Genomic DNA, 18,232 nt, shown 5'->3' on the forward strand with positions numbered 1-18,232 from the left:
ATATGAATGAAATTTATTGAAAGAGGTGTCGTCAAAAGTGTTCTATTGGAAGATATGAAAATTTATGAGCTCTATATTGAATTGATTTAAATTACAGTGCGTTTTTGCATTGAATCGACTTCTGTCACCTATATACTATTATTTATGACCTCGTTTAGTAATGACCCGTTGTAACGCTTTTGGGGTCAACAGTCAATGATGTTGACACTATACTATGGTTAGAAACTATTTTATTACACGTAATAAAAATATTTTTATTAAATATGAAGTATTAAAGAACCAAAGTTTCAGTTACTGCCGAAAGCAGAATTGTAACCCATATCAAAACTAATCTATATATTATATAATACAAACATTGCACATAATAAATATTCCTAAAATTAGTTATATGAACCTGGGAATAACATATATTCATTAAATTGCGTTTTACACAGTAAATATTAAATTAAACACTGAAAGCCAAGTTAATAATTAATTTAAACGTTTTATATTGTATTAAAAAAAATAAAGTTTTACCACAAAAGTTCGATCATATAAAGCTTAGCAAATTTAATTGTTTGTATGCATAGATTTACTGAGTTACATTACTGCATTTGTAGCTATGAACTCTTAAATTATAAATAAACTCCTGCTCAAAAATAAGAGTTTATTTTTTAGATAATGTTCGTGTAGAGCAATGATAATTATCCCATTATCATGAATTGATGTTGATGCATTATAATTGCTTGGATTTTAATCTGCTGCTGCTGTCATAGATAAGTGATTTTTTAATAGAAAATTATAAAACTCGTTTTAATGTCTTAAATTGTGGTTTAAAAATATTGAAATTTGTCCAAAAACTTTCAAGTTCATAATTTATTTTTACTGTTGCAGATATTTATGCTCGTTTAATAAAATATTTTTTTCACGTGTGCTAATTTCTACCCTAGTTTATTTTGTAGTTTTATCCTACATCTTTCGATGTTCTAAAGATTTATGATTTTAATATGAGGTACGTAATAAATCTTGCTCCATTAACAAGCTTTTTCTGTTAAATAAGTTTTATCGTGTTCTTATCTAAGTCTAGGCAGCGAATTATAGTATAACTTTTTAAATTTTAAACCCCTAACATAAGTTTTGATTTATGTTAAGCTTCGATCATATATTTTATTGAAACCAAATATAAAACGCATCTAAATTTTAACCAAACTAATACCTACGTTTGCTTGGAATTATTTTACCTTTTTTTTATTTTGTATTTTTTTTCAAAGTAATATTTCATTACACAAATAATGCGGTATATGAATTAATGGCAAATCACTTTAGTACAAATTTAGCGGTTTATGTGAGATATGTTTGTAACAAAAAACTGTGTGAGATGTATGTGTTATATATAAAATTGAGGATGCGGCAAAGCTAGAACATATCTGATGATGAGTTATAAATTAAAATAACAAAAAAATCCTTTCCCAAGAAGCTTCAGTCAACCCATTCAACGGTTCATCAAATGGATCACTGGGTTCAATCAACAATAATGTATAGCTATTTAGAGATCTTCACCTCTGTAGAAAGAACCGCTTTTTTAAATTTAATTATTAGAATGAATTCTGTACAGCTAATCAACCAACTAAGATAGTGAGCTAACCGTAAAGAAACACGAATTGCGTTCCTTTGGTGGTAAATTAAAGGAATATTAAATTATAAGTTAATGTCATCCTCCGAATATTATATTTTTACCAATCTCCAAAGTTACATTATTGTTAAACGATATCGATGTAAAGAGCTTGATTTATTCTTTAAGCAAAACCCAAAAAATGCTATCATTATAAAATAAAGATCTCAATGCAAAGAAATTTTAAATAATTTAAAACACATAAAAAATATATTAAAAGTAGCTTGTATATATTTTATAAATTGCAAGCATATGTATATATGTATATATAAGAAAATTTGCGACCACTCTGTAGAGTGCGGTCAAAACGTCGATGACTGTTTATGCGCGACACGTGTCTAATATAAAACGCTCGTAATTCTGAGCATGCTCCTATGCTCCTACCCCTAGGATACATTAAATAAAACATTGCATTCCTGTGTTTATTAAAATTCAATGATAATATTTCTTGAGGGTATTACAAACCGAAAGTTAACGATTCGTCTACACGTTAAAAGTTGGAGACGGAAAAGAGAGCGACATGCGAAAAGGGCATTTTCCCATAAACTCATGCAACCAAATAAACATCGGTTCATGCTGCTGCACGGAAAGTGGCATGTGTATATTAGCTATACTTTTGCTCTTAATCGATTTAGTTATTAAGTTAAATACGACATTAACTTAGTATGTAAAAGTTTTTTTATATAATAGTCGGTCAAGATGTAGAATGAGTTACGATAGTTTTTTTTATTATAATTACGAATCAACAATACATTAGTCTATTTGTTATAGTATGTTACTCTTTAAGCACATTTTAATACTTCCTAATAGTTTGCTGCTATTGCGGCCCTCAGACTCATAAAAAATCCCAACAAAAATAAAATCCTAATATATAAATAATTAATCAAATCTTGCCACGCGTGGAGTACTTTTTTCTCAATTTATATGTCATCCAAAATATAGCTATAAAAATAGCATTAAATAAAAAATCACAGTAGCCTACAAATACCAAAAATAAAAGAACAGCCATTTTCATACCAGAAAATACTATAAAATATCTCACGTAGCACTACTAACCCATTAGTCTAATATGTCGGAGATTACAATAAAAACAACTTTAAATTTTAATAAGAACACAAGCTACCAAAGCAGATATTGCTTTTGAACCTGAAGAACATATTTTAATGCTTCATGATCTCTAACTACACATAGTTAAATTAATACTTAATCCATTGTTTCTTTTTCTTTTTAAAAAAAGTATTTTTTTATTAGTTTGTTTTATCACCAAAGAGCATACATACATAAATAAAATCACGATTGAGTATTTTTCTACATTATTTATATAAATATATTTTAATTATTTAGTAGGCTGTAATTAAAACTTAAACCTTTTTTGGCTTACTGTCAACTAATGACTTACAGTTGGACGAAAATAATTTTCACCACTACACCTACAATATCGAGAAACCTTTATTTCTAAATTACACCACAAATGTTAATTAAATTTAGGTCTGATGCTTATCCAGGGCAATCCCAAAACCGTCAACCCCTTTGACAAACTAGCTCCAGATTTCTCTCTATATTTATGGCAAGAAGCGTTGTTTTGTTTGAGTGGATCGTATTTTTAATATATATATATATATATATATATATATATATATATATATATATATATATATATATATATATATATATATATATATATATATATATATATATATATATATATATATATATTATTTTTATATTATAAAATGTAGGTATAAGGATTTTTCAACTACTGAAAAAAATAATTTACTTGTGTGTTACGTTTTTTTTTAATAAGTTTATGATTGGTTTCAGGTCTTTATGACTAATCTCAAAAACCTCTTACACTTTGAATCAGCACCGCGCTGTTGTTTATATTATATAAGTAGCTTTGTCACATAATTATTAACTAGTTTTGTAGTATTACGCAAAAAATCAACATATCTGATACAAAAATATATGTAGTTACTTTTAGCTGTATTGGATAAGTTGATACGGAATTTAATTATTCAATAAAAATAATTTTATGTACTAATAAATTTGTTTGCTTTGTAATTTTCATTCTATTAATCTTGGTACTTTTTTTTATGTATTTTCTGTTTATTTCACAAACCCCTTATTTTTTTAAAATTATTCAGTTTTCGCCGTTTATAAAATTTCTCGATTACTTCTTAACTGATATCTGTTTTTACTTGTTCACAGGACTCAGCGTTGATTAAAGGGTACTGTTTAAATTTTATTGTTGTTCGACGATGGAATAACGCGATTAGATTTATCCGAGCCTCACGATGACGTGCCACGGTTCCCCTTTGTTGGCAGAATTTTCCTGCAAAATTTTCCGCTTTGGGACGCTAGAATGTGTAGTAATAAATTACGAGTGCTTAACAAAATCACCCACTTAGCGTTGTATTAATGCCAAGCGTGCTACAAAACATTTTAACCGTGTACGACATGTGCATGTACGTTATTTTTAGAATTTTTGCAGGTAATGAACAAAGCGAAACAATAATACTATTTAACGCCTTAGCGGCTGAAATAATGGGTAAAATAGTTGGATATGCATATTTTACTTGACAGTTAAATTATGAAAGATATTCAAACTAACGTTATGCTTAAAATGGCTGAGTCAATTCCTAATCAGTTTCTTATGTGAGAATGGAGAAACTGACTGAAATTTATTAAGAGTAAATAATTTTAATATGCGTATAAAAATCGATAAGTGATATTGAAATTGTTGATAAAATAAAGGAGCAGGTGCATGATTTAATGAGATTTTCAAGATCACCAAAACTATTATAAATATGTGTTCTAAAGGTATTTTAAAGTAATTTTTATAAATATACATTTCGTACTATAGCTACAATATCCTTTTAGGCCGTACCTATATAAAATAATCAAATTTTGGTCAATTATTGCCACTTCAAATAATAATGATATAGGTCTCTCGTAGTATGTGTAATCTTATTATAACTTAAATTCCAGGTATATTGTATTATGTGGGATTTGATATCATGACCTTTCAATTAGTAGACAATGCCGTCAAATAGTGCTCTGCAACCTTTTCTCAACCACGGTTCACCAAAGCTTTTCTTAGAATTCCATGGCACGCCACAAGCAAAAATATGCATATACAGAAAATGGATTGAAAAAATATGCAGAGCATTAAACCAAGATTATTAGATAGAAACAGCATTAAATAGCTTCACAAAAAAATATTTTTGTAAAGCTATTTAATGCTGTTGTATGTCATAAAACTATTTAGTATCTTAAGAAAAACATTCATTCAGAAATAATAATTTTAGAACTAGAAGTTTAGTATTGAAAAATATTATAATTCATGAAAAATAATAAAAAGGGTTTATTGTGTAATATTTTACACCTTTCAATGTATTTACGAATAAAATAGTTAATTAATATTTGTCAGCCTTAGATCTAATCGACACAGTAAAAAATACACAATATGGCGGAAAATTTTACCGAAGCCTTTAATCAGCACACATTCAACGATTTTTAATTACTGACACATTCCGAACGAGCGCACGCGACTGGTTTGACAAGCGCTTTTAAATCGCTATCGCCGGAAGAGATCTGGACGTGTGTGTGAACAAATTATTTTTACGCCCCTCGTCTTCTCACATTGTAACAAAATACATAGCATGGTTACAAAATTAATTAAATAAACAATAACAATAGGTTAAAACATATTTATTTATATACTCGCCAGTATACAAGTGTAATTTGATTGATGGTGTAAATTAATCATTATTATTATACAAAATATAAAATAATGTATAGTTTATCTATTCTTGAAAAATAATAAAATAAACATCAAATACGATACTTAAAAAGGTTGCGAATTCATGCGTGCACCAGTGTTTAATTTTAAAACAAACGCTTATGAATTTTATGTGAAATTATTCTAATAACGAAACAAATTTTTTAGGCGAATACAAGTATGTGTTTGTCACGATCATTCAACGATCGAGAGAAAAGACTTGTCGCAAATACTCGTTAAAAGCGAAATAAATTAAAAACTTTTGCGACTTATTTACTCATGACAAACAAGTGTGTTAGTTATGCTGTTTTTTATAGTACTTTGAAATACTCAAAATATTTTTTCATTTTCTCAAAATTTATACACATTTTTATATATTAATAAAAATGCACTTATCCCAACGAAAATCCTGCTTTTTTAGATTACTGTCAAATTTATTTTGTAAAGTACTGTTTAGCTGAATATTTATCGCTCTTTTTATCATGGAGATGGAGTCGCTTACCCCACAGTATTTTTACTTTTCTCCGAATGTGGAAATAAAAAGGATGTGAAAGAAATTCCTAAGAAAAATCTAGCAAAATATTTTTTGTGGATCAGGCCTCATCATGTATTAGTAAAGCTCGAACGCGCAGCTTTTCTTGTCGCTTTTTAATCAAAGTTTATCGTAGTGGTTTACTAAGAAGATCATAATAGTATTTGGCATTTCACTTAGCCCTTTTTGGATAATAATCCACGAGAGTTATCAATATCTTAATACAGCCTAATCAGTATCTTTCATGGGTAGGACATCATACTTAATCCTTTTTTGAAAAAGAGGTAGCAACGTTTTATAAGTCATGAAGGCACTACAATTGCTCACTTATATTTTAATCTTGTTCCAATAAGCAGAAACTTTTACTTCGAAAACTGAAACTTCGGATTTATATAACTAATCACTAGTATTTCCACAAAATCAATATTTTTTTCGATAAATCCAAAAAAATTAACTGCAGCTTCAATCGTTTTTAGGCTTGTTTTTAAGACCATTGATGCAATAGTGCAAAATACTTAATTTATGTATATATTATACACTAATATTTACATTAAGATATTTAAGAAAAGCTTTAAGTAAAATATTACAGCGCCTAATGTTAACCCCTCCCTATACAGAAAATAAATTCTATACAAATAGTCGCAGGTGTAGCAAATACACACAATAAAACACGTGACTGCGATAACTAAACTTTTGAACTTAAACATTTGATTTACCAAAAATAATCACCCTCCCTTTTTCTTCTTATCTTTTACAAAAACAAAAACACACAGGTAAAATCGAAATATAATCAAAACTGATTTGTTATCACTTTACCGATAATTTGGGCAAAGGAAAAGTTTCACTATCGAACAGTAGTTATGGTAATTTCGATAATTAATTTTCAAGGAAATTCTGATTCAGATAAGACGTGAAGTTCATTCTAAATATCAATATTTGTATGTAAACTAATTTGATATTTGTAGATTACATGAAAATAATATTAAAATTAAAGCGCTGATGTTTACTAATAATAATATTTAAACAAGATGTATATTAGTTCAACATTTGTTAAAATTGGGTGTAAAGTACAATATAAGAAATACAATTATAATTATAGTACGTGTTCACGTTTTCATTGCTTTCGATTTACAAAAGCTTGAGTAATGCTCGTTGTATTATAATGTGTGTAGGTGAAAACATATTAAGTTACACGAGCGGTACTTAAAAAAGGTATTTCGAGCAACTAAGATTCGTAGCGTATTTAAAATATTTATATCTTCATGAAATAGAAATTCACAAAAATATCGATATAAACAAACAAGATGATAGTAGCATATTATCAAAGTCTTGGCTTCCCGTTTTGGAGTTTTTTGCGAAAAAAATAAAAAAAAAACACAGATACAAATGACGCATCCCGGGCAAATGTACAATTAATTATTAAAATTAATATTGCTTCACCGAAACGTGTATATATGACCAGATCAAGGACCAGAGTGGCAGTTACGGATAATTCGTGACCATGAGTGGAACATCGCAGCCGAAATATAGAAAGAAAGTAAGCGAATATATATATATATATATATATATATATATATATATATATATATATATATATATATATATATATATATATATATTAAAATAATATATTACATTCAAACAGGTTGAGAAACTTGCAAACGCGTTGTCTTTGACGCGATATGTTTTGCTTTTGTAATGACCACTATAAAGCCTTTAAGTTAAATCACGATCATGTTGCTTACAAATATTACAATTAAAAAATAGTTTATTTTAAATAAGTAACAACTATTATTCATATACAGTTTAGCTTGAGTTTACTTAATGCAGCGTCGTAGCAAAATATATTTAAGCGAAAGAGTTACATAAAATACAGTTTAATGAATATTTTGAAATATTCAAAGTATAACATTTCAGCAGTAATAACAAACAAATGAGTTTCTGTAACGGAGCTTGGAAAAAGTACCTACATAAAATTGCACGAAACATTATTAAGGAGTCAGTAAACTTTTATTTTATATTTTTGTAAATAAAAAAGTAACTGAATAGCTTTCATTATGAGGATTTTTTCCCTCGAGATGCTAATTTAATAGGTTATAAATGAAAAACTGAGAGGTTTTTCACGCTGTATTTGCACACAGATCTTAAGATGAGTCTTCTAGAGTATAAATTAAAATTAACAGATGTTGTTAATTTATTGATAGAATTCGAAAATTTGTATATTTAAATATCAAATTCACAGTTTCAAAGAGAAACAACGCCCTATAGAGGATGTATTTTATATCTATTGAAGATTTGAAATTAAACTATACAGCCCCATAAAGTTAGCTCATGAATTCTGCATACATTAGTTCAAGTTTGATATGAACTTCCCAAAACTGGAGATCGATATGTGTAATACGGTATATGAATTATTTATTTTGAAAATATATATAATAATTAAATCAATTTCTGGTTATATTTTAAATTCATCTATACATAAAATTGCTAAATCTGTTTGTCGGATGGCTTTTAAACCCATTTAGTCGCTGAATTACTGCAAAGTTTGGCGTTATCGATGGAAACTTTGTTTTGGCTGATTCATAATTAATAGTTACGAACTGTCCCTCGTTTTTATGTAAATTAACTATAAACAAAACGAGCTTCCGGCACGCTACATTATAGGAAAGTCCAAGCGAAAATTACATGAATACAAAAATGAATCGACATTCAAACAGTTCATTGGTCATTGTCACCGAGATGTCAAAGAGGATGCGGATATTAAAACTAATGAACGGATTATTAAGATTAATGGACGTACAACTGATGCCAACCTATTCAAGAGTATCTTTAAATGTAAGTAAGCACGCACCAGTATGTAGATTGCGACGGAGTTTCTAATTAGCAAAATTATAACGTTAACAACAAAGTATTATCTTGTATAATATATATGTATATATAATTGCCGAAGGGGATTCTTTTGAATTAACTCTACAGAGGTCTAGCTTTCGGCAATGTGATTTCTCAGAAATTTGTGATAAATATATAAATACGTTCAGTCATCGAAGTATTTTGATTCTGCTTTTTCTGTTATCAATGTCAACACGAGAAAGCATCGGTGTTCGTTAAAAAATACAACATGCGCGGTATGATGAAATATGAACGTGAAAAGGAAAATGATCGCAGCTATCTTCAATAATGAAACGTGTAACAATATACGCAAGGCTTTCTGGAAAAGCTGCTATGTTATATTTGAAAGCTCGCATCAATAACACTCCACTTGACCTGAAAACAACGCATACCTATGCACATACACACTTTATAATAGTACTAAAATTAAATTTGCGTATGGGAGAAACAATGGGTTGAATTTGGTAAAAAGATATTTGAGTTTTGCTATTCAATGATAAAATATAATTTATATGTTTTTAACATTGCTACTCAGGCGTTTTTGTGTACTTAACTTTTAACCAAAATATTTTATTAAATATTTTGGTTAAAAATTAGGTTCAATATTATATAAAATAAAATGAATTTATATATCCTTACTATTTATAAAGCACAAGTTATTAAATACATATTTATTAAGATACGGTCTAATGTCTGACGACTTATTCAAAAGTCTTTCTAATTTAAATTAATTTGCTTGATCTCGCAAACTTATAAAAGTTGCAAATCCAGCGTTTAATAAAATCTCTCTTCAGTGAGCCAAATTATTATATATGTACATACTACATATAATATAATGTAACCGCACAAATCCTTGAAAGTTATACAGTAAGAGAATAATCCTCAAACCGAGAAAATCGTCGTAGAATATTAATTAAATTTAATACATTGTTGTTGACAGGTCGGAAATGTGCACAAACAATATGTACAACAGTGAATTTAAGTTAGTGTTAAAATCTGAAAAATCTCGCGTGCATCATGTTCAACAGGCGTAGTATGTCGCGATAAAAATATGTGGTAAATGTAAAAGCTTGCAAAAAGATGAAAGCGCTCGAGGAAATTCCCACTCGTAAAAATTGTACTGTCGGAAATGGAAACGAAAAATTTTCCGAGGGCGAATATGGCAAATGCATGCACATCGACGAGTGAGCTTTGTTAACAAAAAGTTGCGCTTTTTGACACAAAAAAAAACGTCACAGCAAATTAACAGTTATGAAACTTTCGCTAGTTGATATGTGTCGGATGCAAATCGGTATGAATTCATCTGTATAACAAATTTATCGGGTTATGCAATTATACATAACGACGCGTATTGAAATTGATTTAAATTGGACGTGTGAAAATTTTAAAATGCTACACTAGTTAAAGCAGCATGCAATTGCATTTTTTTCCTTTAAAACTAAATATAATAAATAAAGTTTAATATTCGATTAGTATAACATACAACGTCTAGACCCTAGACAATATATCAGCTAAGACCTCAATACATTTGGCGAATCTTAGTAGTTTTGCCTCAATTTTTTTTACCAGTTAACAAACAGTTCGCCATTACCCACAAAGTTATTATATTATTAATCATAAAAGGCAAATTAAGCTTAAATCATCTGTGGAAAAGGATGGCTTTAACTCTTTTTTTTCATAATAAACGTCACATATACAGTAATTTAGTCTCACATTTGTAGTTTATAACATCATTACCACAACTATAAATAAGTTGGCGATGGATTTGAACAGTTTATTATATAAAAAAGTGATAGAAAATTATATATCGATATGGCTATATCAACCATAAATTGAAAGTATAACTTTGTTGCGACTGAGGCTTGGTAAACGTATATTGAAATTATATTATAATTTTAAATATTATTGAACAAGTAAATAAATTATTTACTTAAGCGATAAGATTCAATATCCATGTAATACATTTACTGGATAACACACGAAGTATGTATTTATATTTATGAAATATAATATTTTTAGTATCGCATATTATTATTTGATAAAAAGCTGATCCCTGATCGATCACGAAATATATTACCCGTAAAAAAACGTTCATCCTTTTAATATCGCTCTTATATTATTTATCTTTTACCTTTGCTGAAATGTCCTCGCAGTAATCGTACGTTTGTTCAAATAACTCATAAATGTACCTTGTTTGAACACCCGTGCTTCTGACAAAATTCTTAGAACTATCAAAGAAAAAAATGTCAGTACATACACACACATATTTCAATCAGGCAAATTCGTCATATATAAAAATATTCGACCTAAATATTTCCATTGAACGCACTCAATCGATCACTGGGGTATTTATCAAAGACCCGTTAAAATCACTTTGAATGTTGTTAAACGAAGACCTCAATGTCGGGTGTTAATTTCAGAATATAGACCTTGAAATGGATGCACAGACTCGTTTCGGCATTTGGACCAAATCCAAAAGAAACATATTTGTATATGCGCTCACATCAATTTTGATTGATGTGCATTAATCCGGATCTAATCGTAAGTGTCAGATAAATATTTGCCATATAAATTAGATTGGCGTTAATCAAATATTGAATCTATTGCAATGTAAATTATATTTTTTATGCTTTTTACTAAAAAAATGTACGATATTAAAATATTATTTTACATCGCTAAAATATATAACTTGTAATGGTTTTTATGAAAATTCATTTTCAAGATATTTCAGTCTAAAACGTAGACCCTATTTTATTTTATTAATGAATTATCAATCTGCCTGTAAAAACCATTCATTGTATGGATTTGAATACTGATGTTTATTGATGTCAGCCAATTTTCAATCACATTCCGGTACGATATAACATTTCAAAGCGTGCCAATCATTTTTTCACGGATAATCAAATCGTACAAAGGGCGGCAATTAATAAAACACGGTTTAATAAATTATTCACGGGCAATTTTGGCTTGTTAACGATGCGAGAGTTTCTGAATTTATGTCACAGACCATTCCAAATGTAATTTTTGCGAGTCCAGTTTAAAGCAATCCTAAATTAGTGACTAACAATTTTAAGTAACATTTATATATGTATGTATGTATCGTAGATATGTAGATACATAGAAAAAATGTAAGAGTTTGTTAACGCAATGTTTTTCGGACCCGCATATTTTGCGGCTTAAGCTAGTGCAAAAAATAATAAATTTATCGTTGTAGTACAAAAATGCTTTTTTGTTCACTCGGAAATTTCTTATTCGACCCGAATCACGGGTTAAATTCACGGGATTAAGATGTAAGGTCGTAACTGTGACCCCGCTCCGGAGCCGAGATTCGGGAATATAATACAATATATCAAAATGTCTTTTAGGAAGGATAAGCGTTTTAGTTATGCACTTTAGAACACTATATTCGTATAAATACGATGCTTTAGAACTATCCAATTATTTAAGGTATTTTTATATTATAGAAGGTCTTAAAATACTTTCGAGTGTAAAAAATATAAAATATGCTATCCATATCTTTGAAATGATAATACATTTGGTTTAAAAGTCAGAGTTTGAGGGTAAGGAATAATGCCTTTTTTCTTTATTCCCTATTCTCCAATTAATCTTTGGGATAAGATATCTTTTAAATTCTCGGAACCGACCTTCGCCGCCATCATAATAAAGAGAATATGGTTTTTGTGTTCGTATATACAAATGTTTAATATATCTAAATGCATATATCGAATTATTAAATATTTAATTGGAAAACAAATATATCTTTGTACTGATAAAAAAATGGTATATGAATTATATACTGATTTAATATTAGGATATAATAAAAGAGATATTGTTAAAAGATTATAGGTTTAAATTTTGTTTTATTTTTTTAATTAAATTTTGTACCTAGTTGGAGTTTTGTAATTAAAATGTATTTTTTGTAAGTATTTTTTACCAGTTTCGTAATAAATTATATAACTTGAAAGCTTATCAATTAAAGTTCAATCAAAATTGATTTATTAAAATATTATCTGCCTTACTAAATCACGACGTGTATATTATTATAATAAACTATATTCTTTAAGGTAAACTATATTTCTTACAATGAAAAATATTTTTTAATATTCCCTTTTTATTTCACCATTAAGTAGGACATTTATAATTATATCTATCTGGAATAAAATTTAATCTGTGTAAGATTTCAATCTTTTACAACTTGAAATTAAATATATTATCTACAATATTATAATATACAGATATTCTACCTTTCAGTTATAATATAATATTAAGAATAAAAAAATAGCATGGGTCCCGTAAACTTCCAGTTATAGGTTCCGGTTTCTGACAATTATTTGTGGAGAATAAAAAAAATCGTTTAGAAATAATAACCCTGATATATCACCGTTAAAAAACATGTATATATACAATACCAATCAGCGATTTTTCGACGTTCTATTTGTCGACAAACATTATATTTACTCGCAAATGCAAACGTGTAATTTGTAAAATTGGAAAAATTAAAATAAAAAATTGAAAAATCCTTTGGGCATATTGATAAAAAAATCTTTTAAAAATGGTTTTTAATTTAAAAAAAGTCATTTTGTGTGTATGGTGAGATTAAATACGAAATTCTTAAGCACGGTCGTTTAATAACAGCAAGCTTTTATTGTATTATATTAACTAGATCGTTGTGTACAAGGAAATAAAAAAGGCCTGCATATGTCAACATAGCACGACGGTTCTACAACACGACAACGCGCGTCCTGATGTGGCGAAATTGACTCTCGATAAAATCAAGGAACTTGGCTGGAATATTTTATCTCATCCAACTTATTTTATAGACTTTACTTTTCCCCTTAATGTTTATTTTGATCGATGCAACAGTTTCTAGATAAAAAAAAACAAAATTAAAATTTAGACGATGTGAAAAGGAGGCTATCGGAATATTTTACATTAGAGCTTTCAATAATTTATAATAATGCAATTAAAAAATTGGCTGAGAAATGGAAGAAAGTTATGTCTTCAGAAATAAATGATATTTTGAGTTAATAAAACAAAAATTATGTTTTTGCCATAATAAGAAAACTACATTAATTTTTTTTTTATTTACTTCAGAACTCTAGTTAAGTTAATAGTTATAAATTGTTCTAAGCTTAATAATAAAAAAAATATATATTTTTATTTCTAATTTATAAAAGGTGTTTTTATTGTTTTTTCAATTTATCGTTCTAATATTAATCTTATTTTATATTTTAAATTTATTTTGGGAACTATGAAAAGGACTTTAAACTAATCACTTTTTAATGTTAAAGTATGTATTTTTTTGCAAAAAAAGATGTAATATTAAGTATACTCAGTTAAAAAATATATTGTCTTACGAATTTATTATATTTTTCATTAATAATAAATAGTATAAAATAAAAAACCTTTCTCATTTTACGCTACTTTTGTATTCTTAGTTGGTTTTCATTGGTGAAATAATAAGAGCAGTGATATCTGTTGCTTGAAATAATTTCTTTATAAACTAATTAATCATTCTAGGTGACTAAAAATTATTAAAACCCGAGGTAATTTATCAAGATTATCATAATAGTAATATTTATTATATTAATTTAAATCTTTAAGATACAAACTAAAGCTTATAATTAAAATATTAAAATTTACTCTATGCTATAATATTGTCATTAATCTTAATTTCATAACTGTGTTAAACTTTACGGAAAACTTCCCTATTTCTCAAACGCACTGCGAGTGGCCAGAGAAAATTTCGTGCTATCAATTACATTGAAATTCACAACAATGTACAACTTTATTGCGTGTTTTGATGTTTTAGCAACGCCTTAGTGCTTTTCCGATATAAACCAAGGTCTTTCAGGTGTTTTTTTTTAATTCTGCCCAAACGCGCAACACTTTACTTTCATGGCGCAATTGGTAAGACTAAATGATGCAATTAGTAACCAAAGATCATTTAATATACACCATAAAACCAGATTAGATTTCAGCTATATGTATCGGTAAGAAATGTGTTCATTATCTAAGATTTGCCTCATTAACCACAAACCAAAGTGCGGGTTATCTTCCTGAATATATCGTATTCTAACAGTACAAAATTACTGCAATTAAATCAAACCGATAACGTTTTACTATCATATATCAAATATTTAATCAAAAGGGTTGGTGATTTAATGTCAGATTTTTAACGAGCACTAAAGTGAATGGTATGTTTTTATTGAATTAAATAATATTAAAAGTATTTATTAGATCGATCGTATTTGCTTAAATACATAATAATCACCTAAAGTTACGCCTTTCTTTGTGTCCTTCAACACACTGATTAATAATTGTGCATTTAAAAATATGAATTTATGATGTAATGGTTAAATATAATTGGTCATTCAGAATTGTGTTTCTTAACTTTTTTACACCTGCACCACTGAAAATATATAATATAACGCAGAAATAAATAATATTAATTATATAGCACGATCTCGAGTGTTTATTATATATAAATTAATGTCTTCGATAAAGAAATCATTTTTCCATATATTGAATTTACAAGTATTCTTATTGTCGGGATATAAGTTTTTAAAGTTTTAAATTAAAGCACACAAGTGTTCAGCTACAATGCTTAAAATTAATTTTTGCTTCACGTCAGCAGCAAAAAAAACAGTCGATTCAATTGTATTATAAATGTTGAATATTTTGGACCACCCTAAGCACCACATTATGTAAATACTATTTGTATGTATGATGTGATTTAGCCAAAGTGCGGTTTATACGTGGATGTTAGACAGAGGAAATGTTCCGTCGTATCACCTCTCAAATCACAGCCGGATGGAGTGGGGAAAAAGAGAATAACATGTACACATAGCGCTTAATATAAATGTAAAGCGATACTGTCAAGGAAAACTCGGTTCGCGGTGGATTTCCATTATTCATCTGAAGCCGAGGCGTTTGAATCGCGAAAGGTACATACGATATGGCGAAAGAAACTTTGGAAAAGTCTAAGGAAAAGATTCCGGCGACCGGTGACGAAGAATCGAATTTGACGCGGGGACAAAGAGTGGTATAAAGAAAAAAAAAAGGTAACCGTGTGTGAAACGGCAATCGATCATGATATACGCTTATACGTATAAATTATATTTCAGATATGTCTGAGTTGATTTATATCACCATAAGCTATTTTGGAACGTCTATTTTTTCACAAAAAGTTATCTTAAATCATATTTTAAAATATTAAAAAAAATAAACTTTAAGGTTAAGAGTCAATGAAGCTAAATCATACTGTATAAAATTGTGTATTGAAAACTATAATTTATATGAAAAAAATGTTGCTGCTATTATTTTTTATAAAAATGTTTTTTCTTCAGTTTAAAAATAAGCTACAATTAGTACCTTTTCTCGATAATTATTTCTGGAAAATTTCTCAAAAAAATGTAAATCGAGTTAAAATTTAGTACAAGTTAAATTTTGTTTAAATATATTTTAATGTTTAAAAACAGCTATTTTGTTTAATATCACTGCATCAAAAAAGGTAAGTCCGTGCCAGATGCTTAAAATATTCATGATTTTTTGCGAGCTTTTATTAGAGGTCGGAGGTATGTAAAAGACAAAAAAATGTTTACGATTCAAAGCAGAAATTGTATTGAAAACATTTAAAGAGTATTTTTTATTATCTGTCTAATTTACGCCTAAAAAAAATTTATAGCTAAAAACAAATTTGTATAAATAGAAATGTCAATAAATAAACTGAAAATGAATGAGTTTTGTGCATGGACAATGAAATTGATTTATGAGGGTTTGCACTTGCAGTAAGGTTTGTCAAAGGGTCGCATCATAATAAAATGTCAGTTGTTTATATTTTTAACATTTAGTTGCATTCTTTTTGTCATAAATTTTTTCAAATTAATTCCTGTCAAAAGTTATTTTTATTTGTAAAATACTTAAATATACAAACTATATACCAATTGCCTAATCTATATTAAATATTTTGTATATGTATCTACCTATTACGTTTAAAATCAATAATGCTACTTTATTATCTTCAAATAGTGATAATTAAATAATATTTGATAATACAGTTTTATTGATTCTGAATTTATTTATTACAAAAATACAGGCACAATGCATACAAAATCATATTTTATTTATGCAGGCATTTTTTTATTAAAAATATTTACCGAAATTTTGTAAATAATATTTATTATTTAGCTAATTATTTTATATTATAATATATTGCAAATAATCTCAATAATAATTGATTTTTATAATATTAAATGATTATTTAATCACGATATTACAAACCTAATATTAACATACAAAATATATAGTAACTTTTGAAGACAATTATTTTGATATAACTGAAATGTGAAATGAATGAATTTTTTGTTTGCGTCGGGTCCGCTCTTTCGAGTGTTTTCGGTACAACGTACTATTGTGAGGCAACATTTTTAATGATAAAACGTATTATCAATCCTTATCCGAATTGTTTGCCAAAATAATAAAATATAAACTAATTTTAAAAACTGTAAATAATGAGATAAATATTAATGTGTTGGTTTTATTATTTTATTTTTCATAAATTTGTAAGAAATATTTTTATTGTCATGTGCGATATTTTATTAAATAGATAGAAAGAGAAACCACCTATTTTGGCACGTCCCTGGCGCTAAAGGTTTGTTTCTGCTGAACCATTATTCAAACGTATAAAAAGAGCACTTATCCACAAAAGTGCGTCGCGTTATTTAGATTTAAACTTTCTAACAGTTTATTTAAAAATCGTACATGCCCCAGTTGCAGTGAGGGAGGCTCAACTCGGACTTGGCTAAGCCGCCTTTTGTCCCCCGTCTTTATTAAGTGCTCGAACGGAAGAGTGGTTCTCAAAATGTGGGTTTGCCAAAGCGTCAAGTGCTCCCCGAGGATACGCGCAGATGAAGTATGTGGTACGTACTCGATCTACCTGCGCAAATTCCACATGGATTTATAAAAGTCGAAAACCATTAACCGAGGTTGTAAACGTGAAAATATAACTGCCATTTTATGACGCCGACTGAAATATACACGAAGGGTGCCACATTGTAGCCGGACGAAGTTTTATTACTACATTGTGCAGAGCAACAAGCTTGTACGGGGGTGCTTTTCCTTGAATTGTGTGGTACCGTTGCGGTAAAAGTAAAGGAGCAACGGAGTTCTTGGATATTAATAAGTAAATAAATAAAGTAAAGCTTGCGGTAGTTTGTTTCTCAGCATTGTATATGAGAGTACATTGAGAGGCCAAAGAAAGATGACTGAAATTGTCTAACTTTCAAAATGATTAAACAAGTCACTACTGAGAATTAACTATTTCAATTAGCAATGAAGGTTTTATATATCAGTTTGAAACACTAGCATTAAAATTTTA

At 28.2% G+C, this 18,232-nt stretch overlaps 1 protein-coding gene across 5 annotated transcripts in view; it reads right to left on the reverse strand.

Moving 5' to 3' along the window:
* LOC148228414 (5-hydroxytryptamine receptor 1-like) overlaps positions 1–18,232 on the reverse strand; it is a 149,610-nt gene that overhangs the window by 62,584 nt on the left and 68,794 nt on the right. The window lies entirely within an intron of this gene.

This window comes from Plectrocnemia conspersa, unplaced genomic scaffold, assembly GCF_051122295.1.
Source record: "Plectrocnemia conspersa isolate PC_06_02 unplaced genomic scaffold, ASM5112229v1 ptg000012l, whole genome shotgun sequence".
Taxonomy (NCBI): domain Eukaryota; kingdom Metazoa; phylum Arthropoda; class Insecta; order Trichoptera; family Polycentropodidae; genus Plectrocnemia; species Plectrocnemia conspersa.